Below are 6,783 nucleotides of genomic sequence, written 5' to 3' on the forward strand. Positions count from 1 at the left end.
AGGGGTTCACCATCAACTGTGGCTACTTTCATCCTCTCGGGAAAATGATCCTATGCGGTTGTCAGTCGCACGGCTAATCGTCTGGAGGCATCACCCATGGCTGATGGCTACATCCCATCCTCGCAGTGAAAACTAATGCTCACGCACTCTGTCACAGTACGGCTAATCACTGGTTGGTTCCCGCTCCTACTGGAATAGAATCCATTGATTCTTTTGCGTCTGTCACTAACGCCCAGCAGGTTACAAGTTTGAAGCACGTCACAGTCATTCATTACCGGAATCCTACTCGGAATACCACAGACAAGGTTAGACTTTCCGGATTCCCAGGATCCTACTCGGAATACCACAGACAAGGTGAGACTTTCCGGATCCTCATAAATGCCGCCATCTATCTAGCTTATACCACGAAGATTCTGTTGGGGAATCTAAGAGATACACATTCAAGCTTTGTTGCATGTAGAACGGAAGTGGTTGTCAATCACGCGCGCTCATAAGTGAGAATGATAATGAGGGTAATCTAACTCATAACATTCATCATGTTCTTGGGTACGAATGAATATCTTGGAATAAGAATAAGAGAGATTTGAATAAAAGAAAATAGAACTTCATTAATACTTGAGGTACAGTAGAGCTCCACACCCTTAATCTATGGTGTGCAGAAACTCCACCGTTGAAAATACATAAGTGAAAGGTTCAGGCATGGCCGAATGGCCAGCCCCCTAAAACGTGATCAATGATCTCCCAGGATGAAGAATAAAACAAAACTGAGACCAAAGATGTCTAATACAATAGATAAATGTCCTATATATACTAGACTAGCTCCTAGGGTTTACATGAGTAAGTAATTGATGCATAAATCCACTTCCGGGGCCCACTTGGTGTGTGCTTGGGCTGAGCTTGATTAATCCACGAGCTGAGGCATCTCTTGGCGTTGAACTCCGAGTTATGACGTGTTTTGGGCGTTCAACTCCGGATCATGACGTTTTTCTGGCGTTTAACTCCAGACAGCAGCATGAACTTGGCGTTCAACGCCAAGTTACGTCGTCATTCTTCGAATAAAGTATGGACTATTATATATTGCTGGAAAGCCCTGGATGTCTACTTTCCAACGCCGTTGAGAGCGCGCCAATTGGAGTTCTGTAGATCCAGAAAATCTATTTCGAGTGCAGGGAGGTCAGATTCCAACAGCATCAGCAGTCCTTTTGTCAGCCTTTTTCAGAGTTTTGCTCAAATCCCTCAATTTCAGTCAGAATTTACCTGAAATCAAGAAAAACACACAAACTCATAGTAAAGTCCAGAAATGTGAATTTAACATAAAAACTAATGAAAACATCCCTAAAAGTAGCTTAAACCTACTAAAAACTATATAAAAACAATGCCAAAAAGCGTATAAATTATCCGCTCATCACAACACCAAACTTAAATTGTTGCTTGTCCCCAAGCAACTGAAAATCAAATAGGATAAAAAGAAGAGAATATACTATAAAGTCCAAAATATCAATGAATATTAATTTAATTACATGAGCGGGACTTGTAGCTTTTTGCTTCTGAACAATTTTGGCATCTCACTTTTTCCTTTGTAGTTCAGAGTGATTGGCGTCTCTGGGAACTTAGAATTTGGGATAGTGTTATTGACTTTCCTAGTTAAGCATGTTGATTCTTGAACACAGCTACTTATGAGTCTTGGCTGTGGCCCTAAGCATTTTGTCTTCCAGTATTACCACCGGATACACAAATGCCACAGACACATAACTGGGTGAACCTTTTCAGATTGTGACTCAGCTTTGCTAAAGTCCCCAGTTAGTGGTGTCCAGAGCTCTTAAGCACACTCTTCTGCTTTGGATCACGACTTTAACCATTCAGTCTCAAGCTTTTCACTTGGACCTTCATGACACAAGCACATGGTTAGGGACAGCTTGATTTAGCCGCTTAGGCCTGGATTTAATTTCCTTGGGCCCTCCTATCCATTAATGCTCAAAGCCTTGGATCCTTGCTTTTTCTTTCTAAAATTTTCGCCATTTTTTTTTCACTGCTTTTTCTTGCTTCAAGAATCAATTTCATGATGTTTTTCAGATCATGAATAACATTTCTCTTTGTTCATCATTCTTTCAAGAGCCAACAATTTTAACACTCATAAACAACAAGATCAAAAATATGCACTGTTCAAGCATTCATTCAGAAAACAAAAAGTATTGCCACCACATCAATATAATTAAATTAAATTCAATAATAATTTCGAAAATTATGTACTTCTTGTTCTTTTGAATTAAAACATTTTTCTTTTAAGAGAGGTGAAGGACTAATGGATTTTATTCATAGCTTTAAGGCATGGTTACACACTAATGATCATGAAGTAGAGACACAAAGCATAGATAAACATAATACTTAAAAACCGAAAACAGAAAAAATAAAGAACAAGGAATGAATCCACCTCTAGTGGCGTCTTCGTCTTGAAGGACCAATGATGTTCTTCAACTCTTCTATGTCCCTTCCTTGCCTTTGTTGCTCCTCCCTCATTGCTCTTTGATCTTCTCTTATTTCTTGGAGAGTGAGGGCGTGTTCATGATGTTCCACCCTTAGTTGTTCAACATTATGACTCAAATCTTCTAAAGAGGCATTGAGTTGCTCCCAATAGTTGTTGGGAGGAAAGTGCATTCCTTGAGGCATTTGTTGATGATGAACTTCCTCATGTTCTTCTTGAGGACCGTGAGGAACTTCTCTTGTTTGCTCCATCCTTTTCTTGGTGATGGGCTTGTCTTCTTCAATGGAGACATCTCCATCTATGATAACTCCAGCCGAGTAACATAGATGACATATAAGGTGGGGGAAGGCTAGCCTTGCCATGTGTGAAGGCTTGTCGGCTATTTTGTAGAGTTCATTGGAGATGACTTCATGAACTTCCACTTCCTCTCCAATCATGATGCTATGAATCATGATGGCTCGATCCACAGTAACTTCAGATCGGTTGCTTGTAGGGATGATGGATCTTTGGATGAACTCCAACCATCCTCTAGCTACAGGCTTGAGGTCCAGTCTTCTTAGTTGGACTGGCTTGCCTTTGGAGTCTATTCTCCATTGGGCGCCTTCCACACAAATGTCCATTAGGACTTGGTCCAACCTTTGATTAAAGTTGACCCTTATTGTGTAGGGGCGTTCATCACCTTGCATCATGGGTAGGTGAAACGCCAACCTCACATTTTCCGGGCTAAAATCTAAGTATTTCCCCCGAACCATTGTGATATAGTTCTTTGGATTCGGGTTCATACTTTGATCATGGTTCCTAGTGATCCATGCATTGGCATAGAACTCTTGAACCATCAATATTCCGACTTGTTGCATGGGGTTGGCTAGGACTTCCCAACCTCTTCTTTGGATTTCATGTCAGATTTCCGGATACTCATTCTTTTTGAGCTTGAAAGGGACCTCGGGGATCACCTTCTTCTTTGCCACAACATCATAGAAGTGGTCTTGATGGCTTTTGGAAATGAATCTCTCCTTCTCCCATGACTCGGAGGTGGAGGCTTTTGCCTTCCCTTTCACTTTTCTAGAGGATACTCCGGTCTTAGGTGCCATTGATGGTGAATGAAAAATAAAAAGCTTAGGCTTTTTACCACACCAAACTTAAAATTTGCTCGCCCTCGAGCAAGAAAGAAAAGAAGAGTAGAAGAAGAAGAAGAAAATATGGTAGAGAGGTAGAGAAGGAGGTTCGGCTATGTGGGAGAAGAAGGTGTTTGTGTTGTGTGAAAATGAAGAAGAATGGAAGGGTATTTATAGGGAGAGGGGAGGGTATGGTTTCGGCCATTTTGGGTGGGAAAGGGTGGGAAATTGAATTTGAATGTTATGAGGGTAGGTGGGGTTTATGGGGAAGAGGAGGTTGATGTGAATGGTGAATGGGGTAATTGGGAAGAGGAGTTGAGGTGATTGGTGAAGGTTTTTGGGAAGTGTGACATTGAAAATGAGATTTGGATTAAGAGGGTGTGATTAGGATTAAAAGAAAAGGTAGGTGGGGATCCTGTGGGGTCCACAGATCCTGAGGTGAAAAGAAATACCATTCCTTCACCATATAGGCGTGTAAATTGCCTTCATGCAACATTCTGGCGTTCAAACGCCCATTGGTGCATGTTCTGGGCGTTAAACGCCCATGTAATGCATGTTTCTGGCGTTGAACGCCAGTTTCATGCTTGTTTCTGGCGTTCAGCGCCAGATTGTCCTCTGTGTGCACATCCTGGCGTTAAACGCCAGGTTGTTGCTTGTTCTGGGCGTTCAGCGCCAGAAAGATGCTCTGTTCTGGCGTTGAACGCCAGCCAGATGCATCTTACTGGCGTTGAACGCCAGTCTGCGCTGCCTCCAGGGTGAACAATTTTTTTCTTCTGTTTTTGACTCTGTTTTTTAATTTTTTTTGATTTTTTTCGTGACTCCTCATGATCATGTACCTAATTAAACACAAAAATAACAAAGAAACAAAATAAAATAAAATTAGATAAATAAAATTGGGTTGCCTCCCAACAAGCGCTTCTTTAATGTCAATAGCTTGACAGTGGCTCTCATGGAGCCACAAGGTGATCAGGTCAATGTTGTATAGTTGTCCACACCAAACTTAGAGTTTGGATATGGGATCTCAACACCAAACTTAGAGTTTGGTTGTGGCCTCACAACACCAAACTTAGAGTTTGACTGTGTGGGCTCTTCTTGACTCTGAACTGTGAAAAGCTCTTCATGCTTACTCTCTTTTGTCACAGAGGGATGGCCATGTGCCTTAAACACAAGGTAGTCCCCATTCAATTGAAGGACTAACTCTCCTCTGTTAACATCTATCACAGCTTCTGCTGTGGCTAGGAAAGGTCTTCCTAGGATGATGCATTCATCGTCTTCCTTCCTAGTGTCTAGGATTATGAAATCAGCAGGGATGTAAAGGCCTTCAACCTTTACTAGCACGTCCTCTACTATTCCATAAGCTTGTCTCATGGACTTGTCTGCGAATTGTAATGAGAACAAGGCAGGTTATACCTCAATGATCCCTAGCTTCTCCATTACAGAGAGTGGCATCAGATTTATCCCTGACCCAAGATCACATAGAGCTTTTCAAAGCTCATGGTGCCAATGGTGCAAGGTATTAAGAACTTGCCAGGATCTTGTTTCTTTTGAGGTAGAGTTTTCTGAATCCAAGTATCTAGTTCACTAATGAGCAAGGGAGGTTCACTTTCCCAAGTCTCATTACCAAACAGCTTGGCATTCAGCTTCATGATAGCTCCTAAATATTGAGCAACTTGCTCTCCAGTGACATCTTCATCCTCTTCTGAGGATGAATAGTCTTCAGAGCTCATGAATGGCAGAAGGAGGTTTAGTGGAATCTCTATGGTCTCTAATTGAGCCTCAGATTCCTCTGGATCCTTATTAGGAAACTCCTTCTTGCTTGAAGGACGTCCCAGGAGGTCTTCCTCACTAGGATTTTCGTCCTCCTCTTCCCTAGTGCATTCGGCCACTTTGATCAAATCAATGGCCTTGCACTCTCCTTTTGGATTCTCTTCTGTATTGCTTGGGAGAATACTGGGAGGAGTTTCAATGACTTTCTTACTCAGCTGGCCCACTTGTGCCTCTAAATTTCTAATGGAGGATCTTGTTTCATTCATGAAACTGAAAGTGGCCTTTGACAGATCAGAGACTATATTGGCTAAATTAGAATTGTTTTGTTCAGAGTTCTCTGTCTGTTGCTGAGAAGATGATGGATATGGCTTGCAATTGCCCAGCCTATTGCGTCCACCATTGTTAAAGCCTTGTTGAGGCTTTTGTTGATCCTTCCAGGAGAAATTTGGATGATTTCTCCATGATGGGTTATAGGTGTTTCCATAAGGTTCACCCATGTAATTAACCTCTGCCATGGCAGGGTTCTCAGGATCATAAGCTTCTTCAGAAGCTGCCTCTCTAGTACTGTTGGATGCATGTTGCAATCCATTTAGATTTTGAGAGATTATGTTGACCTGTTGAGTCAACATTTTGTTCTGAGCCAGTATGGCATTCAGAGCATCAATTTCAAGAACTCCTTTCTTCTGAGGTACCCCATTATTCACGGAATTCCTCTCAGAGGTGTACATAAACTGGTTGTTTGCAACCATGTCAATGAGTTCTTGAGCCTCTTCAGGCGTTTTCTTCAGGTGAATAGATCCACCTGCAGAATGGTCCAATGACATTTTCGAAAATTCAGAGAGACCATAATAGAATATATCTAACATGGTCCATTCTGAAAACATGTCAGATGGACATCTTTTGGTCAACTGCTTATATCTTTCCCAAGCTTCATAGAGGGATTCACCATCTTTTTGTTTGAAGGTTTGAACATCCACTCTCAGCTTGCTCAGCTTTTGAGGAGGAAAGAATTTATCCAAGAAGGCAATGACCAGCTTATCCCAGGAGTCCAGGCTATCCTTAGGTTGTGAATCCAACCATATTCTAGCTCTGTCTCTTACATCAAAAGGGAAAAGCATGAGTCTGTAGACTTCAAGATCAACTCCATTCGTCTTTACAGTCTCACAGATCTGCAAGAACTCAGTTAAGAACTGATAAGGATCTTCAGATGGAAGTCCATAAAACTTGCAGTTTTGTTGCATTAATGCAACTAGTTGAGGCTTAAGCTCAAAGTTATTGGCTCCAATGGCAGGAATGGAGATGCTTCTTCCATCAAACTTGGACGTTGGCTTTGTGAAGTCACCAAGCATTCTCCTTGCATTATTATTATTATTATTTTCGGCTGCCATCTCATTCTCTTGTTCGAAAATTTCTGAAAGG

General features: G+C 41.6%; 1 non-coding gene across 1 annotated transcript; it reads left to right on the top strand.

Moving 5' to 3' along the window:
* Positions 1-6,246: 6,246 nt before the first annotated feature.
* On the top strand, positions 6,247-6,350 carry LOC112718630 (small nucleolar RNA R71). The gene has a single exon (XR_003160961.1). It is a non-coding gene; the product is annotated as a small nucleolar RNA R71 (small nucleolar RNA).
* The last annotated feature ends 433 nt before the right edge of the window (positions 6,351-6,783 follow it).

This window comes from Arachis hypogaea, chromosome 10, assembly GCF_003086295.3.
Source record: "Arachis hypogaea cultivar Tifrunner chromosome 10, arahy.Tifrunner.gnm2.J5K5, whole genome shotgun sequence".
In the NCBI taxonomy this organism is placed as follows: Eukaryota; Viridiplantae; Streptophyta; class Magnoliopsida; order Fabales; family Fabaceae; genus Arachis; species Arachis hypogaea.